General features: G+C 37.8%; 1 long non-coding RNA gene across 1 annotated transcript; it reads left to right on the forward strand.

The window, feature by feature from the left end:
• Positions 1 to 4786: 4786 nt before the first annotated feature.
• On the forward strand, positions 4787 to 9940 carry LOC126298912 (uncharacterized). The gene is made up of 3 exons (XR_007552694.1): positions 4787 to 5068; positions 5142 to 5407; positions 5753 to 9940. It is a non-coding gene; the product is annotated as an uncharacterized LOC126298912 (long non-coding RNA).
• Positions 9941 to 22201: the final 12261 nt, after the last annotated feature.

Raw genomic sequence — 22201 nt, forward strand, 5'->3', positions numbered from 1 at the left:
TGTTGCCTGGTCGGACGCGTCTCGTTTCAAATTGTATTGAGTGTATTGAGTGGATGGATATGTACGGGTATGGAGACAATCTCATCGATCCATGGACCCTTCATGTCAGCAGGGGACTGTTCAAGCTGGTCGAGGCTCTCTAATGGCGTAGGGCGTGTGTAGTTGGAGTGGTGTGGGACCCCTGATACGTCTAGATACGATTCTGACAGGTGGCACATATGTAAACATTCTGCCTGATCACCTGTATCCATTCTTGTCCATTGTGCGCTCCGACGGACTCGGGAAATTCCAGCAGGACAATGAGACACGCTACACGACCAGAATTGCCACAGAGTGGCTCCAGGAACACTCTTCTGAGTCAAAACACTTCCGCTGGCCACCTAACTGCCCAGACATGAATATTATTGCGCATATCTGGGATGTCTTGCAACGTGCTGTTCAGAAGAGATCTCCACCCCCCGTACTCTTATGGATTTATGGGCAGCCTGCAGGATTCATGATGTCAGTTCCTTCCAGCACTACTTCACACATTAGTCAAGTCCATGCCACGTCGTTTTGTGGCACTTCTGCGTGCTCGCGGGGGTTCTCCACGATATTAGGCAGGTGTACCAGTTTCTTTGGCTCTTCAGTGTAATACCAATACTTGTCGAACATTAAGAAAAACTTGCCCATCTTCTCTAAATAAGGAGTTTACTGTATATGCAGCAAATGACATATTACAATGGCGGATATTTATTTACTTACTCACCTCCGAAATTAGCGACCAAAAGCACCCATCATGTATTTCCTGCGAGATTCAGTTGCATTATCTAGTACCAGTTGCATTATCTAGTACCGGACAGTTCATCTGGCTTCATATTTTGTTATTAAACTAAATAATGAATGTACTATGCATACTGCAAGTTGCATTTTGTAACGGTGGATATTTATTTAAACATAGGTTTCCAAAATAGGAGGCCGAAGCCGTGCTACTGGGGAAGGAGTCGGAAACAATCGGCAAGTAGCCTCTAGTCGCGTAAGTTAGAACCCCTGCCACCAGACAGCGGAAACAGATATGAAAAAGAAGCTACCTTCAGGCCTTTTCTAAGGACCTTGGGTCGCAGCCACTATTACGACGGCGCGAGTAATGTCTATGGACATTTAAAACGATAACAAAGTAGGGTTGCTCAGCTGGAGCCGAGAGCTATATTTGTTCATTGTGTGGCATATAGTTAGGGTTTGGTAATACAAGATGCGGTGCAAGGTATTCGTTGTGTTCAAGACTTTCTGGTGGTTCTTTTTGAATTAATATCATTTCTAATACACTGAAGACCCACCTAGTACACCTGCCTAATATCATGTAGGGTCCCGGTGAGCACACAGAAGTGCTGCAACACGACATGGCACGGTGTCGACTAATGTCTGAAGTAGTGCTCGAGGGAACTGACACCATGAATCCTGCAGGACTGTAGATAAATCCGTAAGACTATGAGTGGGTGATTTCTTCTGAACAGCACATTGCAAGACATCCCAGATATGCTCAATAATGTTCACGTCTGGGCAGTTAGGTGGCCAGCAGAAAAGTTTCGACTCAGAAGAGTGTTCCTGGAGCTACTCTGTAGGAGTTCTGGTCGTGTAGGGTATCCATTGTCCTGCTGGAACTTCCTAAGTCCATCGGAATGCACAATGGACATGAATGGATGCAGGTGATCAGACAGGATGCTTACGTATGTGTCACATGTCAGAGTCGTGTCTAGATGTATCATTGGTCCCCTGTCACTCCAACTGCACACGCAGCACACCATTTGAGAGTCTCCACCAGCTTGAACAGTCCACTGCTGACATACAGGGTCCACGGATTCCTGAGGTTGTCTCCACACTTGTACATGTCCATCCACTCAATACAATTTGAAAGGAGACTCGTCAGACCAGGCAACATGTTTCCAGTCATCAGCAGTCCAATGTCAGTGTTGACGGGCTCAGTTGAGGCGTAAAGCTTTGTGTCGTGCAGTCATCAAGGTTAAACTAGTGTGCCTTCAGCTCCATGTTGATGATGTTTCGTTGCATGGTTCCACGCTGACACTTGCTGATGGCCCAGCACTGAAATCTGCAGCAATTTGCAGACAGGTCATGTTGAATGATTCTCTTCCGTAGTCGTTGGTCCCGTTCTTGCAGGATCTTTCTCCGGCTGCAGCGATGTCAGACGCGTCATGTTTTACTGGATTTCTGATATTCACGGTACATTCGTGAAATAGTCGTACGGAAAAATCACCACTTCTTCGCTACGTCGGAGATGCTGTGACCCATCGCTCGTACCCCGACTGTAACATCACGTTCAGACTCACTTAAATCTTGATAACCTGCCACTGTAGCAGCAGTAACTGATCCAACAACTGCTCTAGACACTTGTTGTCTTATATAAGCGTTGCCGACCGCAGCGCCATATTCTGCCTGTTTACATATCCTTGTATTTAAATATTCATGTCTACAGCAGTTTCTTTGGCGCTTCGGTCTATACTCACCAAAGAGGCTAGCAGTGTTTGAGCCAATACAAGAAGACAATAAAGACACTGGCGTTAAAAATTTGCCAGACTGATTTTGCGAGCGTTCTGCCCTACAACATGAGATGTGTGATGGTACAACCACAGAAATCGTTGGAAAGTAATTATGACGTTGTAATGAAATTTTTGGGAGATATGTCAGGAGAAAAAAGTGAAGTCTGTTTTAAGGCTAGAGGATACTTTTCAAACCTACGTCACTTCAGATTTCTTATTTTTCTGAAAATGTTAACTTCACCATTCAGCGTTATTGAACCACTTCATTCTTCTTTTCCAAAGAAATCGTTGTCATGCCAAGAAATAAAAACTTTTCTGGCAACTATGCTTGCAAATTTACCTTTACAAACGAATATGTGAGGGGCGTTTGACAAATAATTATTTTTTCTGGAAACGGGTTGGTTTCATTCAGGACTCCAGTATATCATACCGCAACCCACGCTTTTGGCTACAAAACCCTCACGCCACTTTATGATGAGGGCCTGTATGACCGCACAATACCACTCTACTGGTCGATGTAGGAACCAATCATGGGCGCCGACTTGTAAAGAATTTTGGGGTCCATACTGGCAGTATTGTCCCTGGAAATTTTCTAAATTTTAGATAAAAAAGTGATTTTTAAAGTTTTCTAAGCATTTTAGAGTCATATGATCAATATTAGAACCCCGAAAACTGAACTCTCGATAACTCGACACTAGGAAACTCGACAATTTTTTTGGCTTTGAAAAGAGAAACAAAACATAAACACGCACAGTATTTTCGTAAAAAGCTAATTTAATTTACAGTAATAATCATGCAAATAGACTATTACATCTGAAAAGACTGAAATTACATTTAATTAAATCCTAAACAATCATTAAAAGAATAAAACATAAAATATTGCTGTCGCATTGTAATAGCACTTTGATTAATAAGTGAAATAGCTAATTTAAGCTTACTTTGAATAAGACCCAGAGTTCATTAAATAAAAATAATATCTCAAAGTCAATGCATTAATACAGTTAATAAAGTTATACAGTATGCCTAATACTTTCAGTAAAAAATATGTAAAAAGCGGGTTTTAATTGGGTCTTACAACCTAATAATATTTAAGTATTTGAAAATATCTAATACAGTACTATAGTAATACAGTGCTAAACTAGTACTAATATTTCAAAACTGAAAATTTAACCATATTTGTGTATTTAATTCCCTATTTTATAAAGATTTTTTAACATTGCTCTAAATGACATTATTAGGGGTAGAGTGTCTTTAGAAAGGTGCAAATGTCGATCGTCTGACTAGATTACTGAATACGAAATCGTTGATGACTGGCTGTATACCCAATTCATCCAAAACATCTCCGTGGGCATGAAGAACAACCAAGCTATTCAATTGCTTCTGTCCCATTGTTGATCGGAGATATGACTTCAAACGTCTAAGGGCGCTGAATGACCATTCTGCTGTTGCTATCGTGATTGGAACTACTTGGAGAAGTTTACTGCACTTCACTACTTCACATAACATTTCTCCAACTGCAGGCTCTTGTGTAATGTACTTTCTTATATCACGCATGTTTTTTAAGACCAGTTGTTTTTTATTAGCGATATTGGTTAACACATTCAAGTGTAAGCGCAGTCTCTCAATGTCCAGGTCATTTTTGAAAAACTCAGTTGATTTTTCCAAATTTGTTTCACCTCTGTTTACTAAAAAGCAAGCAGTCTTCTTCAACTGCAACGACCTGTGCGAGTCCAGTTGAAGCGAACCGCTCAGTAATGCAAGATTGCACTGTTTTACAAACTTCAATGTACATAGCTTTGTAGTATTCTTTTGGGGGTTTAAATGTGTGTGGTGAGTTGGCTTCATTGTTTTCATACTTCTTTGGCATACTTCAATTCCGAGGAAGGGAAGGATCAACACTTTGTGAAGGTTTTTCTTTTAAACACAATTTCTAAAAGTAAGTGTTCAAAACTATCACGCTTTTCATTCAACATACAAATGAAGTCCTCATATATTTTTTTCCGGATCAGCAACACTTAGATGGTGGCATTGAATTTTTTCATTGACATCCTCTACTGGGTTCATTGCATATCAATAAAAACGTAAAAAGAAATAAGTCTTGAATTGTGACATTGACTCAAGGTAGTCTGCACGTTTGTAACCTGCCTCTGTTTTGTCCTCTGCAGAAAATGTTTCAAAAAACTCTAGAAGTTTTTCAATTGTTTACTATGTTCTCAAGATACTAGAAGCTCGCATAGTCCATCGAGTCAGGCAAAGGGGTTGTAAACCAGCTTGGTCGTTGGCGCTCTCGCGGACAGGCGTCTAAAGCTAGAGAAATGAGGGATGCTCAACTAGCGGACCTACCGATAGATGGCTCTGCCAGCTGATGACTGTCGTCTGTATTGTCCGCCAACCGCCATATTCGAATTTGGCAAGAAGTTTCTCTCGGTCTGTATGGTGTATAAGGAATTAAGGTTTATCGAAATGGTGATTCCTTGTTCCGCTTTCAATTGTACGAAGCGATCGAATAAGGAAAGTGACTTACCATTTCACAGGTAATAGGACTACCGATACAATACGATAAAAATACAGACTTTGTGCGTTTGCTAATTCGATGTTTTTGAACAGGTTTCCTCTAAAGCACCCAGAGCTGCTAAAGAAGTGGATTACTTCCGTGAAGCGGAAAGGTTTTAATGCTACGTCTTGCAGTCTTCTTTGCAGGAACCATTTCCCGACAAGATGATTACGTACTGAGCCCTGGAACGTGGAAGAAACGTCTCAAACCCGAAGCAGAGCCATCAGTTATTGACTTTCCGACACATTTGATGCCACCAAATAAACAGTCACGACGACATGTTAGGATTTTGAGTGACAACGATGCTTCTCCATTTGAGGTAGCTAATTAATTTCCTTGCTATGTGTGTGCTTTTTACTTTTGTGAATTTATTTCGTACGGACACAAATGGGCTACATAGGTCTAAGCAATGTTGTATTCCAGGTCCATATTTTTGTTTTTAGCGTTCTGTCATGGAATCAGTGCTCTATTTGCCCCCTGCAGAAGCTACTGATAGCGTGTAGAATGTTGTCAATGAGAAATCTTCCGTGGAAAGCATGTCCCATTTATCCAATGCAGAAGCTGCGAATTGTGTTTTCACAACCCCAAAGTTTTCTTATAATATTTTTTCATCAAGCCTTGAGCTATTTCATTCCTATATAACGAAATTATTTCTTTATTTCAGAGTGCAGTTGGTTCTTCAGTAACTGATTGTGGTATACAGTCGAAAGTAGAAATGGAAGACAAGGCGACCGACACTTGCAATTTTTTTCTCAGACATTGTGCACGAATTAAAACGTAAACCGAAGTGCGTCCGTGAAAAACTTCGAAGAAGAGAAAAGAAAGTGTTTTCCATGAATGACATCATAAGTTCAATGAAGGAGAAGGGGCATCTTCCTCAGAAGTTACATAACTTCCTCAATCATCAGAAAGGAACACAAGTGGAATTAGTGTGCAATTTAGTGAACAATTCTCTCTCGTCAAAGGGTAATAGATACACAACACTGTGAAAAATGTTTGTGATGACTGTGTACTTTTATTCACCAGCAGCATATGACTAGCTGCAAAAATTAATGCCTCTGCCCCCATAAATCATTCATTTCCAAATGGATGGCAAGTGTTTTTAGGTACATTGATTTGAACTCAATTGTAAGGGACCAGTTCAACGATTCATGTCTAATTATTGACAGTATGGCAATTAGGAAGCAAGTAGTTTGGGACCAAGGAACTAAGCAATACACAGGTTTTTTAGACTTTGGCGGGGAAGTGCCTCAGTCAAAAGAAGCAATAGAGGCATCTGAGGCTCTGGTTTTCATGCTTGTCTCTATTAAAGCCAAATTGAAATGCCCAGTTGCATATTTATTTATCAATGGTGTACAGGCAATTAATCAGGCCACACTGATAAAATCTGCTTTAGAGAGGCTGCTTAGTTCTGGCATTAGGGTTTGGCGTGTTACATGTGATGGCTGCAAGGTAAATATAAGCACTTTACATTCACTTGGCTGTACTTTAAATTTTTACAAGGGTGATTTTAAAAGCCACATTCCTCATCCTGTGGAAAAATACAATGTTTATTGTATCTTGGACATGTGTCATGATTAAGTTGGCCACAAATGCGCTAGCAGAAGTATCTGCTATTAAGTCTCCAACTGGCATCATTAGATGGCATTTCATTAAGCAATTGGACAAGGTACAAGAAGAAGAAGGTATGATATTTGCCAACAAACTATCAGGACAACATATAACTTATGTAAATAGAAAAATGAATGTTTCATTAGCTGCACAGACTGAGTTCTAGCATGGCAGATAGTATAGAGTTTTTGAGGAGGGTTGGAAGTGAAGCAACAGTAGAATTTTTGTATTATATTGATAGGATTTTTGATGTTCTGAACTCCAGAAATCCATTAGGTAAAGGGTATAAGAGTCCCCTGAGACTTGAGAACAAATCTTATTGGCTTTGTATTTTCAGAGATACTGAAAATTGTATCAAAAGCTTAAAAATTGTTGGTGTTCCATTGCTGCTCCATGCAAGAAATACTTTTGCTTTTGGGATAATTTTCAATATGCAATCAGTCAGGCACATAGCTCTGGCAAGTATGCTTCGTGTTGAACCTCCTCTGAAGTATTTGCTAACATATAAACTGCCACAAGACCACATAGGGCTTTTTTCCCTTGCATTCATTCCAGAGGTGATTGGAACAACAATCCAAATGCATACCAGTTCAAATGTGCCATGAGAAAGTTGCTCTTAGGTAACAGTGTCACTGCAATGAATTGCTCAAATTTTAATGTGTGTTGTTTGCCACCTGTTTATGATTTTCATGCAAGAAAGCATGTAGTAGAAAGTGATGAAAGTGCTGCAGAAAATGAAGTACAGGAGTGGTGTGCACTTCTTGATGATAAGATTAAGTTCTCATTTTACAAGCAAAACATATTGCAGGGTATGTGTCATTGCACATGTCAATTCAGATCACATGCAAAGACTGTCTTCACATACTGATGCCAGCAGTAGTTAAATCTGCATTAGAATGTGATGGTCTCTATGCTTCTCCCAATATGGCCAATAAAATGCATTTGTAAATTTTAACTGGGGAAAACTGGTTAAACCAAGTGACCGTGTGTACTCTGTTGTAGAATACTCAGAGAAAGTGTTTCAGATGTTTGTGATTGTTGGGGATATGCGACAGAAACATATTCAGGCCAAGATTTTGCATTGTGTTAAAAATAAAATTGTAGATTACCCATTTCCTGCTCTCGGTCATGATTACCATTATGAAATAGGGATTGAGGACTTACTTCAGACTCAACTTGTTTGTAAGATTGCATCCCTGTACTCCTGCATATGCTTAAAAACATATGGAAAAAAAAAAAAAAATGTCTGCTGAGAAAATTTTAAACAACGAATCAAGTGTAAGGCAGTAGTTAAATAAACTCATATTGTTTAATCATGTATAGTGCCCAAATTGGAAAAGATTATGTAATGGTGATGTAAATAAAATAGAAAGAAACTTCCACATGGGAAAAACATATTAAAAACAAAGATTCCAAGACTTACCAAGTGGGAAAGCGCCGGCAGACAGGCACAATGAACAAAACACACAAACACACACACAGAATTACTAGCTTTCGCAACCGATGGTTGCTTCTTCAGGAAGGAGAGGGAAAGACGAAAGGATGTGGGTTTTAAGGGAGAGGGTAAGGAGTCATTCCAATCCCGGGAGCGGAAAGACTTCCCTTAGGGGAAAAAAAGGACAGGTGTACACTCGCGCGCACACACACACATATCCAACCGCACATACACAGACCCACATCCTTTCGTCTTTCCCTCTCCTTCCTGAAGAAGCAACCATCGGTTGTGAAAGCTAGTAATTCTGTGTGTGTGTTTGTGTGTTTTGTTCATTGTGCCTGTCTGCCGGCGCTTTCCCGCTTGGTAAGTCTTGGAATCTTTGTTTTTAATAGATTATGTAATGGGATATTCCATGCAGATGGGTGTGACATTCTGACAGATTTCTTAAAACTATTTTGTACATAAATTTGTGGTTGTGTAATGATGAACTTGAAAGAATGAATCACATTGAAGTAAAATTAACTCTTTACATCTTGTGTAGATATTGTAACAAAATTATAATTGTTTATTATATAAACTTATTTTAAGATGTTTGGCGTTACAAAATATGCACTTGCATTAAAAACAGGTGATTTGTTTGAAATTAATGAAAAAAATTATGTTCTGAGACTTATGACAGATGGCTTTCGGAGTGAGAAAATATTTCCCTCAATAACTACATTAACTTGAATTTTTCCCTTTAAGAAAGCAGTTTAATCATAGGATGGGTGTGATCTAATGGAGTATGCAGTGGCCCAATGTTTCAAACAATAATATTTGTGGATACTCTGCAACATAAGAGCAATAAAGTTGTTACTCTGTTAATTCCTAGAATAAACACAATGTTCCGATTGATCGTAAGCATTCTTATTACTTTAGAACCATTCTAGAATAAGGGGGCTGAGTCAGGCAAAACCTAATATTCTGAATTTTGTCTTTATTTTGCTAGGAGGTCTTTCTGTTTTACTTTCCTGTGGGGAGGGGGAGAATGCAAATAATCATATGTAATTATCTTTCAGTACTACAAAGTACAGAATACAGTGATTACAGTTACATGTTGCAAGCTAGGAAATTTCAGTATTCATGTTACATGCCTAATTTTCATTAACATTTACCTTAATTACATGGTTACACTTTTTGCTGATTTGAACTGTGTATTACATGTTTAAAAGATTTTGTCTGGTCATCGTAATAAAAGTATTTCATTTTGTTAGTTCATATGTCCCATACTGAACTGAAATTATCAAATTATGATGCCAAAGGAAGGAATTAACATTAAGGAATCTTACTTCACAGAAATTATGTAACAATGGTTACACTTTTTGCTAGTTAACTTTAACATAAACCATTTAGTTTTCCATTAAGCATGAAAGCAGTTGCACGAGTCATGTAAGGAACAAAGTTTCCCATAGGGAACTAAAGTATTTTACGTTTGAGTTATTGTAGACCCAAAGTATTGTGCTCTTCGTATTTCTGTTTTAAAAATTTTGTTACTCAAATTCACAGACAATTTGGAATCTGTACATATATGGGTGTAGCAAGGTATTTTTCATGTGCCATGTGGAACCTTTAATTTTATGGTTTAAATATAATTTATTTCATGAATTACCTTTAATACCAACAATGTATGAATGCATTATTTACCATTTAGAAGAAATATTAATGTACAGAGTAACAAACCTCATGAAAAATGCGAAAGATTGTTCTGTACAGAACTTGGAATGGCTCTTAATCAATAGCAGGTAAAAAGAAGGCTTCTATTAAATGTTCAAAGAAACCAGTCAGTACCTCTTAATTCCCCATAGAGATGATACAGTAATAAAACAATTCACTTTTTCAGAATTTCTGCTAAGTATGAAAAGTGTGAAGACCTATTCAATTAGTATTTGCTTTACCAATAACCTGTAGTACAAGCACACATATAAGCAGGTAATTATGGGAGTCAACAATTATGTTAAAATTAACTTGCTCACAAAACATTGTAGTTGCTGTACAGTTTATGCTGTATGTGGTGTACCCAATGTGATTCCTGGAGGACATAACATTCTGTTATCCTATGGGAGTGCACTGGTACCACACCTATTGAAAGTAAGTTTTGCTGTGGAATAGTTGTATCAGACGCCTGTACCAGAAAACAAATCTCCACTTTAACACCCTCATGTTCTTGGTATGCAACTAGCTATTATTACAGGAATACTCTTCACGAGGGAGGGAGGGAGAGGGAGAGAGAGAGAGAGAGAGAGAGAGAGAGAGAGAGAGAGAATCATGTTCTTAGGAGTAGCAAGCTTTACAGCAGCATATGCTGTTAAAAGCATAGTGAGATTTTCTTTTTCATCATTTCCAACATTGTACATAACTTTCTTGCACTTTTATGTTATCGCATTTTTCCCTTGAGAATGGAGGAGAGGGGGGAAAAAAATGAGCAAGCTTTTATGAGAACTGAAAACTCTACTTGCGTCATTTATTTTCAAAATGTTACTCTTTCCAACTACCGTTCTATTTTTTCAAACCAATTCTGAATTTCTCAGGTTATTACATATTATTTACTGTACATTGTCCAGCAATACTTCTGTTGTTACGGGACAGTTTGTAATTTGGCACTACCTTTGCGCCACTGATATGGGCTAGTGTACTTTTGCAGATAAGAAAATTGACTGGACTAGAATGTCCAGTCAGTATAGGACAAATTCAGACAATATGGAACTTTTTACACTAAATTTGCAATATAATGTAACGCTTGTCTCAACAGATTGTAGGAGCCATTGGGGTGCCTGTCTGGCCAGTTCTGCAGCTTTCGCTTTCAGGTTTGTTTTTTGCTTGGGCCCTATACTAACAACCAGTCATTCCAGTGATTGACACCATGTCAAAGACTGGAGCCAAGATTCACAGAAATAAAATTCCATGGTTGTAATTCATAGAGTAATTAATTTTGATCACTGGCACGTTTTGAATTCAATTTTAAAATAAAACCATGGTACCAGTCATTGTTTGGGTGTCAGACTGGAAAATTACAGTTTTAAGACACCCTAACCTTAAAATTAACAGCTGTGATTGATGTTATTTTCAACAAGTTCCTTCACTTCCTACATCATCATGGATCAGTCCAATATAACATTATTACTAGACTTAACTTCCAAATGATACAAGTCATACATTTAAGAGGAGCCTTAAAGTTGACCCTTGTGTTTGTCTTATTTAAATGTATTTCTTGTCTCGTATCAAATGCTGAAGCACTGTCAAAAACTGGTCCTTTTACATTATCACTGTTAAAATACACCATGTCAAAGACTGGAGCCAAGATTCACAGAAATAAAATTCCATGGTTGTAATTCATAGAGTAATTATTAATAATGTACAGGCATTAATAAAATTATGGCATTTAAATTACTGATCAAAGAGAGAGCCAAATTCGTAAGTGCATGTTGCAATTATAGTGTCAGCATATATACAGATCGGTAATGCATCACTTCAGATAAAGAAATATAATAATTTTTTCCATTTATACGCAAGTAATACTTTAATAGTTCAGTTGTAATTTCTGTTGTCAGTAAAGATACCCTAAGCAAACAGTGTCAACTTTTTTCCAAGAGACGTCTTCACTGTTTTCCACACTTGATTTTCCAATGTATACCTGTAGTTAAAAGCTTTGGCAAGTAAGCTAATTTGTTGACCTCCATAGAATCTTAAATAGGGTTTTAAAACGGGCAAATAAGTAAAGCACTCATAAAAATTAATGGTAAACGAATTGTAGGTCAGCTTGTCAAACTTCCAAAACACACTCGAATTTAGGAATTTCGTAGCAGAACTGTCACTGTTATTTCTCGCTAGATTAGAAACACTTCATTATGTTGATGTATAGATATGTAGAACATCCAATATAAAAGACTTCTAAGGGCGCAGAACGAAAACCATTTTCATCCATGTTTTGACACTTGGGTTTCTTGCCAAATACAGATATGGCGGACTCTCAATGATATGATCTTTGGCCGGCACACACTATAGCCATCTATCGGTAGGTCCGTTAGTTGATCATCCCTCATTGCGCTAGCTTTAGACACCTGTCTCTCACAGCGTATGCTTCTGAAAAGTCCCATCCTTTTGTTGGTTTCCCTTACGATGTTTATTAAGTCCTTGACCAAAGCCATTATATCCCTCATAGATGTAAGATGGCGGAGACTGTCTACAACTGCCAAGTCTAAACTGTCATATTTGAGGCACCATGATAGCACTGATAACATTGACAAATCAGTACTAGCAAAAATGTCTTAAAATACTAAACAGAATTTGTCATTCAGAGTTGGGGGCGGGGGGGGGGGGGGGGGGTCTCATATAAGCCAATAAAATCTTCATTGATGGTTAAGAAATCGACAGTACGAGTACAAAATGACACTTGTTCGTGAATTGAAGAATCATTTTTGTCAACCATAATAGAAAAATATTCAGTCTTCTTGACTGAAGCCAATACCTTTTGTCAACACAGACTTTCCTAGTAGATCAGTGATCTCGTTTTGAATATCGTGGGACGTCCACTTATACCCCGACCGCCCTAACCAATCTTTAAACTCATGTAAGTCATTCTTTCGGAAAGTTTACATCTTCATGCCCTCTAATTGCTAGTCCTTGTCGGCGTACAAATTGTACAGTAGTAAAAATTGTCTCAAGAGCTAAAGGGCCTTTCTTCATATCACTATCTAACTGTTTGTTCATTCAATTGGGAGGCCACACTTTGGCTAGTGATAGAATTTAATTGTAAGAGACTTTTAGCATCTGCCTCTTTGCAGATTTTGCAAAAAACTTTTTCGGTAAATGCTTCATATTCTAGCCATGTTTATTTGATCAACCTAGACTTCTGAAATGATCTTCCCTTACTGGATGGCCCAGGTTTTGGCTGTGAACGGTTCTTACCTGAAGACGACAAAGCAATTGACGACTCGATAACTGTTGGAGGTTGAATTGCAGTGTCATCAGCTTCCAAGCGTGCCTGTTTGGCAACAGATTTATCCATTGCAAACTTAATTCACAATACACTAAGAGACTAAAGTAAATGAATAAAGTATAGTCATATAAAATAGTTGACTAAACACTAGAAGCCGCAGCACTGACCCGCCGGCGAAAGACTTTACCTGAAGGTTTGTGCACCGAGACAAATTCTAAGTGTGCGTGCGTAACACTATCATGATTCACACCACTCGTTTGCAGTTAACCTTCTTAATACCGTAATAATTATTTGTTTTAAGTCATTACTCAATGTATTGTGAAAGGTAACTATTGTCAAACACAGAGAATAAAAATTCCAACATAATTTTGTGAATTTACAAAGTATTATATAACTAATAATTTTCTTTTTGAATTTTTAATGGGGCTTGGGCCCCCCCTCAGGTCCCATGGAGTCGGCACCTGTGGAGCCAATTACGTGCTTCTTCCCACCATCCACGTACTGCTTCCTGAAGAGAGCATCCGTCATTGGACCAAACTGCATGAAGTTGGAAGGTGCAAGATCTGGGCAGTAGAGTGGTTGAGGAAGAATACTCAAATAAAGTTTTGTGAGTTCCTCTTGGATGTGCGGACTTGTGTGAGGCGTTGCATTGTCATGGAGATGGAGAAGTTCATTTGCATTTTTGTGGTGATGAACTCGCTGAATTAATTCCTTTAATTTTCTGAGGGTAGCACAGTACACTTCAGAGTTGATCGTTGCCCACGAGGTAGGATGTCAAGCAGGATAACCCCTTCAGAGTTCTTGAAGACCGTTCTTGACTTTATAAGCTGAGGGTGTGCCTTTGAACTTTTTCTTCAGAAGAGAGGTGGTGTGGTGTCAGCCCATGGACTGCCACTTTGTTTCCATCTTTTATCACCTGTCATGATATTCGACAAAAAATTGTAATGAGCAACCTCGTACTGCACAGGCAGGTCACACAGATGCTCTTTATGGTCTTCTCTAAGGTGAGTGGGCACATTTGTTTGAGTACCCCAACTGGTGGATGCTTGTGTCAGCACTACTAACAAAGATGTCCAGTTGTGCAGTGAGGTGTCTGATGGTGAACCATTGATCGCCTCAAATAAGTGTGTCCATACGTTCCAACACTGTAAGAGTCACAGATGCGGGCAGCCAGTAGGCATGCAGAAGATTGGATTGGTGTGTGTCACCTTGTTGCGATGATAATATACACCGTGGCCACGACTCACCACGCTTTTGTTCACTAAAAATTCTCCATAGGCATTCTACCAGCACCTATTAACATTTTCAATGCTCTAGTTTTCCATCAAAATAAACTCAATGATGGCTCCCTGCTTGGAAGGCACCTCCGTTAAGGACACCGTTTTGAAGGCTATTTATGTCGCCACCACCAATCAAGACTTGAAGAAACTGGACTTAAGGGGGAACATCCACGATGTCCCATAACAAATTCATCTTTTCAAGCGAAACTGTCTGAGAAAAGAACTGTATTGCATTACTTATTGAACACCCCTTATAAAAGATGGGATGCAATGATTGAAAGTGTTCGGATTGAGAGTAGACGTGATCCTTGAGTGCTTCCTAGCACTTCACAGAGAACTAGAAAATAATGTGAATCATCTTTGAACTATACCCAAAAAATATAGCACAATTACAGATGATTGACTGCATCACTAACAACCAAGTTCAAGCCGTGAGCACAGTAAAGGATATAATGAGCTATTAGATTTTTTTCGACGATACAAGCTTGAGTACCACTCTTCTTTCTCTCCATGTTAATTCCATTGTCGTACGATTGTCCTTGACAGTCTGCATGTGGTTATGTGGTATTGAAGCAACAGTTCTGTAGGACCTTTCCCAGTAGCGTAACTCGCTATATATATATATTAAAAAAAAAAAAAAATGATTCCAAGACTTACCAAGCGGGAAAGCGCCGGTAGACAGGCACAATAAAATAACACACACACACAAAATTTTCAGCTTTCGCAACCGGCGGTTGCTTCGTCATCTGGAAGTTTCTTTCTTTCTCTATATATATATATATATATATATATATATATATATTCAGTTGCATCTAGCTTGGAAAATATATCTACCACTCTAAAAGCCATGTTTAACTGCTCCTTGTAACTTAAATCTGAGGTACAATCCAATATTATTTAATAATATTTATTTTGAGTATGGCGTTATTCACGATTGATACAATCTCATCAGTAATTATAGTAATGATTTCATTTTGTATGTTCTTATGTAAGTAACCAATCTTTCAGGTTTAACCACACAATTAATATTATCATTTTATATGGGATCAAATTTGGCCATAACTTATTCTCCTTGCACTGAAAAGTTTCCCGTTTCATGGTTATCTCTCAATGGAAGATTTCCTTTGGCATGGAAACATAGGCCTAACAACTTTAAATTAATAAAATCATATCTTCAGAATTGTAAGCAAGTTGTTTGTGTAGGGAAAGAAATGTCGAGTATAGAACAAGTCAAGGTAGGTGTTCCGCAGGGATCTGTGCTGGGCCCCTTTTTGTTCCTGATAATGATAAATGATCTGCCGTCATTTATTAAGTCCATCACTGTGTTGTATGCAGATGATACAACAGTTCTTCATGCTAGTGATGATTTCAATAGCCTTAAAACTTTTGCAGCAAAGACAATTGACCAAGCATGCTATTGATTCAAGGAAATGGATTCCTGCAGAATGAAAGCAAAACACAGCAGATGGTCTGTAGTCTTAGAGACAAGCTTCTGTCAGGTGATACAAGTTGTGTCAAATTTTTGGGGGTATACAATGATGATAAATTATCTTGGGGTCAACATGTACAATATATTAGTGGTAAATTGCCAAGAGTTATTTACCTGTTAAGGCAACTTATGGATTGTGTTCCTGAAAAATATGTTAGAACATCCTATTTTTCATTCTTTCAAAGTATAATAACATATGGAATTATTTTGTGGGGGAACTCTAGCTGTGTACATGACATATTAATACTGCAAACAAAGCTATTAGGATAATTACGGGTTCTGCATATAAGGCAGACTGTAAACCATTGTTCTGTGAACAGAAAATCATGACTGTTATAAACTTGTACATATGCTATGTTCTAATTTATACGAAGAAGAAATTACCAGAAACAAAACCAGAGAAAATGTACATAGCCACAATACAAGAAGGAATAGGTGCCTCTATATTCCTTACCACAGATTGTCAAAGTCACTCAACAGCTACGAAGTCATGGGGTACAAATTATTTAATAATCTTCCTCAATCTGTTCAAGAATTACCTGAATAATTATTCAAACAAACAATTCATGACTGGCTAGTCCTCCACCCATTGTATGATATAAGAGAATTTATCAACTGTAACATAATACTATAATGTTAACAACAAACCTGTTGTTTCTTTCAAACTATTAATTGTATTTTAGTATGTATATGATGACGTCTACTGCTGTAATGGCCGAATGACAATAAAATTATTATTATTATTATTATTATTATTATTATTATTATTACATGTTAGGTTCGTGTATCTGCTGAATGTGTACTGAGACAAGGAAGAATACTTCAGGATTAGCTAAAAGTGAAGATGATACTTATTTACAAGAAAGGTGATGGGAGTGTATGTGGAAATTATAGGGGCATCAGTTTACTGGACAGTGCTCATAAAGTATACTTCAAAATGATCAGTAGTATAGTTAATGGCATAGCAGACACTATCATTAGCAAAGAACAAGTGGGGTTTAGGCAGGGACACTGTACATTGTATACCATTTTCATAGCGATTTAGATCAGATTAAAATTTAACGTCCTATCAACAGCAAAGTCATTAGATATGGAGCAGAAGCTCAGATTACAGAGGGATGGAGAAGGAAATCTGCCATGCCCTTCAAAAGAATCATCCTGGCACTTGCCTAGAGTTATTTAGGAAAACTGTTGAAAACCAATGGCTGGATGGCAATTTGGACTATTGCCCTCCCAAATGCGAGTAAATTGTGATAATCGCTGCGCAACTTCACTCAGTTTTCATAGTGAAACAAATGACTGAGACAAGAAGGGAATTCCATTTCGAAACTTACATCACCTCTACTGACTTTCCAAAGGGATTTTAGGTCTGATATAATGCTCTCGCCGCAGAAAAGATTAGGCAGTATTTTATATGCAGATGATGTTATTGTGCAATGGATAGAAGATAATTTACATAGGGGGCTATGGATCTTAAGAAATATAGCAGAAGAAAATTGACTCATACCTCCAGATCAATCAAAAGTAATGGCATTTCTGGGGCAAACCATGACAAAATCCAAAAGCAGGATAAAACTGGAAAAATATTTTTTCTCATTTGGTCAGTATCCATCTCATATCTTCAATGTGAAATATCCTCAAAGACAGATCATGACATAGAAAGAAAACTTCACAAATTTAAACATATATATGTGGAAAAATTCATACAACTCTTAAATATAAAAACAGAAGGGAAACTTAACCCAAGGTTTAGAAAACAATGGGAGCACAAGAAATATAATATGGAAGTGAGATGTGGGTATTTTCGAAGAAAGACAAAAGTAAAATTATGTCAGCTGACATGAAGCTTCTCTGGACAGTCAAAGGCTGCGCAGAAAATATGTAACACAGAAATAAGAAAACTGCTACAGAATTTCAATCTGGAAATCAAAATTTAAAAATTTAAACTCAAATGGTGTAACCATTTACAAAGAATGCAACAAGATCATCTGCCTAGAATCACCATGAACTACAAGTGAGGAGTGGGATGTCCAAGGACAAGGTGGTTTTCATAACAGGCTGTGCAGCCTACTTCATGTAGTAGTAGTAGTAGTAGTAGTAGTAGTAGTAGTAGCAGCAGCAGCAGCAATGATGATGATGATGAATTACTGTCACCATGGAGCATTCCCAGCATTTCTTTTAAATGGTTTACCACCATCTTTATGATCCGAAGCAGCAATGTTAAAACTCCCATTCACTGCAATGTGTGAAGTTCTGCTGTCACGTCTGCTGGTCAACAATAAACCACACAGAGAATTTAAGGTAACAGAGGATTGCCAGGAGTTGTATTAACCAAACTTTAAATTAGGCAATGTTAATTTGCTTCTTTCACATACAAGGCAGTAGGAACAATCCACGGGGCATGTGTAGCATAATGAGCTCTACAAGCATGGTGAGGTCACTCCGCGTAATAGTTGCACTTGCAAATTATTATGTTTCACTTTATTGTAATCTAAGAATGTAGAAACATTATTGTTTCATTCAGTCACCAATAACTGTATTAAGAAATAATCATCATGACAAACTGAGATAACATTGAATAGGTTCATTAAGTATTACAGACCTAGTTGTCTCAATGTAGACTCCTTCTGGGGGACTGCAACGGGCCAGTTGCTAAGTGACCATATGCCATGAACCGCACTGACATGCTTGGTAAACAGATGAGCAAGTGGTGGAATGGTATAGCTTTATAAACAAAATATTTACTGGGGGTATAAGTTGACCTTGAGGATGACATAATTCATAGTACCTGAGGTTGTTAGTGATAATCACAATCAAATCTCCAAAACAGTCAATACAATACTCAATGATACATATCTGAATATGTATTTAATACTGATACTTCAGGCTATGTAAACACATCTACAGAAAATAGCATGTGGATTTCCAGATTATTTCCAAAGCATTGTTCCATGTTAATATGAACTACTGTCAACATTTCAGTAGCAGTAGACATTACTGAAATTATTACTTGTATTTTGTGCCAGTATGCACTTAGAATCAAAAAAGTGAACAAACAAAATGGTAAGAGAAATGTTATCATCATGGGTTGTCTGTCAACTGTACACTACTTTGCTGGCTTGATTAAACACCTAATCATAAGACAAATAAGACCTTAAAGTCTTTGTAGAACCACAACTAGAGCTGCTTTCCTCATTTGCACATTTTTCATTGTCACAAACTCAACAGGTACAGGATACAGTCATTCAGCACTTCTCTATGCAACAGTCTTAGTAATTAATCTGGATGGAAGCATTTGGATAAGTAATTCACCCATTATGCACAACATCTAGTAAACAATAGCTGGAGATGAACAGATAGATTCTGTCTCTCTAGGTTTCCATAAGGCGTTCGGCATTGCCCCACATCATCAACATCTAAGACATAATCGTACACTGCATCTTACCAAATATTTGATGGCTTGAGGAATATTTAACTGATAGCACACAGCACATTACACAGAACAGCAGTCACAAGTGCATTATTTACCTGCATATGTACACTCTTTTACTATGTCAGACTTCATTGATGTTGTTTATATACATATAGATATAATCACACTGGAAAGTGGAGGAAAGATAACACTAGAACAAAAATAAGTGAATTCTGCATAGATCAAGATAGAGAAACGTGCTTCTGAGTTACTGAAGGAAAATGTATTATTTGTTATTTTTATAGCATACAGGTCTTCACTGGGTAACTGAGAAACTTCCATGACAAATTTTGATGAATTATTGTCCTCTGTATCAGACACAAGGATGGGATTATTAATCTGTGGCAACTTTCATGTAAATTTCTTAAAGGAATCTGCGGAAAAAGTGATGTAGAGGTGCTTTTAACCAATTGTCATTAGGTATCAGTCATAAAATTCCCTACCCAAGTTGCTCACAAGAGTACTGTCCTTATACATAATGTGCTCATTCAACAAGCACAAGTTATAGTCACACATGCCAGGCTGGTGGTAAACGGATCAGAAACACCCCCGGAAAACAGTGAGGCAAGTAGCTAATGGAACTACCACTCACTTTCAGCAAACAAGTTAACCACATAAAAGAAGAATAGGTGTCATTCACTCACAAAAAGCGAAAGACTTTCCCATTGACTGAAGCAAGGGCAAACAGCAACCTTTATGCATAAAATGCACTTGTAAATGTCAGATTTTCACCTATTTGACAACAAAAATCTTTTATGAGTAAACATTTATGAGATTAGTATTCTTCACAATATTTGGAAAGAGCCACAAAGACATGTTGAAGAAATAAACCTTTTTAAACACCAGTTTCAGTCAATCGATCATCTCAAGATAGCATAAAATTATTTACATGTCTGTGTGGCAGTTGCTCAAATCTCATAATCCATATATTTTCCGTAATACTACCTATACTCTTTTCATGTTTGTTTCAGCATTAGAGTATGGGACATCTGAAATGGTTAGATCAACAATAACTTTTAATCGAAGACTAAAGCAGCAACTACACCACATCAGACAAATAAATCCAATCAATCACACAGTTTTGTGTGGTACACCGCCCTGAGAGATTAATATAATTCTGGATTGTGAATAACATCATCTCATGCTCAGTTCCTTTCAAAGGCCATTTTAAAGAAGCAACATATGCCACAGTGTTCTGCTTTCCATTAGCCTTTCCATATGAAGCAAAAAATTAATGGTTGGGTTGCAAAATATTCTGTGATGCAGTGTACAGTTTAAAGATCTATTTCCTTAAGGACTGCCACAGGAATTGTCTACATACGATGTTTAGCTCAAATAAATACTCAAATATCTCACTGCTAACAAATTACAATAACACGTAACTAATGAGGAAGTTTTGAATAGGGTTGAGGAGAAGAGGAGTTTGTGGCACAACTTGACAAGAAGGGATCGGTTGGTAGGACATGTTCTGAGGCATCAAGAGATCGCCAATTTAGTATTGGAGGGTAAAAATCATAGAGGGAGACCAAGAAATGAATACACTAAACAGATTCAGAAGGATGTAGACTGCAGTACGAATTGGGAGGTGAAGAAGCTTGCACAGGATAGAGTAGCATGGAGAGCTGCATCAAACCAGTCTCAGGGCAGCAGACAGCAGCAGCAGCAACAACAACAACAACAACAACAACAACAACGACGACGACGAATTACTGCAGAATTTGCTCACAAACTACTGTCGAATTTAACATGTTGATAGACAAAGAGACTGGCTGGTTAACAGAAGCATATTCTACAGCCAATGAAATTCAAGTGGCACTGCAGAATACATATGTATTAATTTTTAGAAGAACACTTAAATTTGGCAAATGCATCGTTTTATCTTCATTCACTCCCAGTGACAATACTTCAGAAGTGTGAGAGTCCTTGTTCATCGCAGTTTTGTGGCAATTGGACTTCTTGTTTCATTAGTGTATACAAGTCTACAAAGATTAAATTATGGAAATGCTGGTTTCATCCACTAGGATGAATGTAGACTACAGCGTATCAGTTCCTTAGTACAAAACTATGGCAGTTGCACTGCATAATAAAAAAAAGGTCTAATGAAATTATCTGGATGGACAGCTTACTCCAGACACAACTAGGGGGGTCATTTTGAAAGTCCTGCACACTGCACATGTGCAACTGTTATGGTTTCATGATTGTGTTGGAATTCATATCACTAGTGAGCAAGACTTTAGGCATGACAGTCATATGTGTTTACTAGTTTGCACGATTTTGTCAAGAGTAACTTAGTTTTGAAATGGAAGCTGAAATCAAGTAAGGTTGGATTACACGTAGTGACCAGCATTCCTACATCAAGATCTAATCCCTGCATGGAAAGAACCTAATGAGAATTTACAACACTGAGAGAGGTATGTGGGAATAGTATGGTGGATTGTAGGACAGCATCAGTATCATGGTGGTCTGCTCATTTCTGTGAAGGTTAAGTAATCAGCGGAGACAATCCAAGAAGTGGAAGGTTACTGGTAATGACATTTTGAGACAGGATCACCGAAGCGCATGTGAGGAAATTGCATATGTAGCCTGAATGCTTGTCACTTCAGTTTACACACCCATTACTGAAAAGTTAAAGAGGAGAAAAGTTGCTGCCATGTGGGGTCCCTGTACGATCTAAATGAATATCAGATAACAGGTCCCAAAAGAAACACAGAATAATCCCTTCGATGATATTTAACAGAAGAACAGTTTCTGAAAAGGATTTTTGCACTTGATGAGACCTGAATACGAGATTTTGAGAAAGAATTGAAGTCTCAGTAATGTAAACATACCAACTCTTCACACTTGAAAAAAA

This window comes from Schistocerca gregaria, chromosome X (genome assembly GCF_023897955.1).
Source record: "Schistocerca gregaria isolate iqSchGreg1 chromosome X, iqSchGreg1.2, whole genome shotgun sequence".
Classification (NCBI taxonomy): domain Eukaryota; kingdom Metazoa; phylum Arthropoda; class Insecta; order Orthoptera; family Acrididae; genus Schistocerca; species Schistocerca gregaria.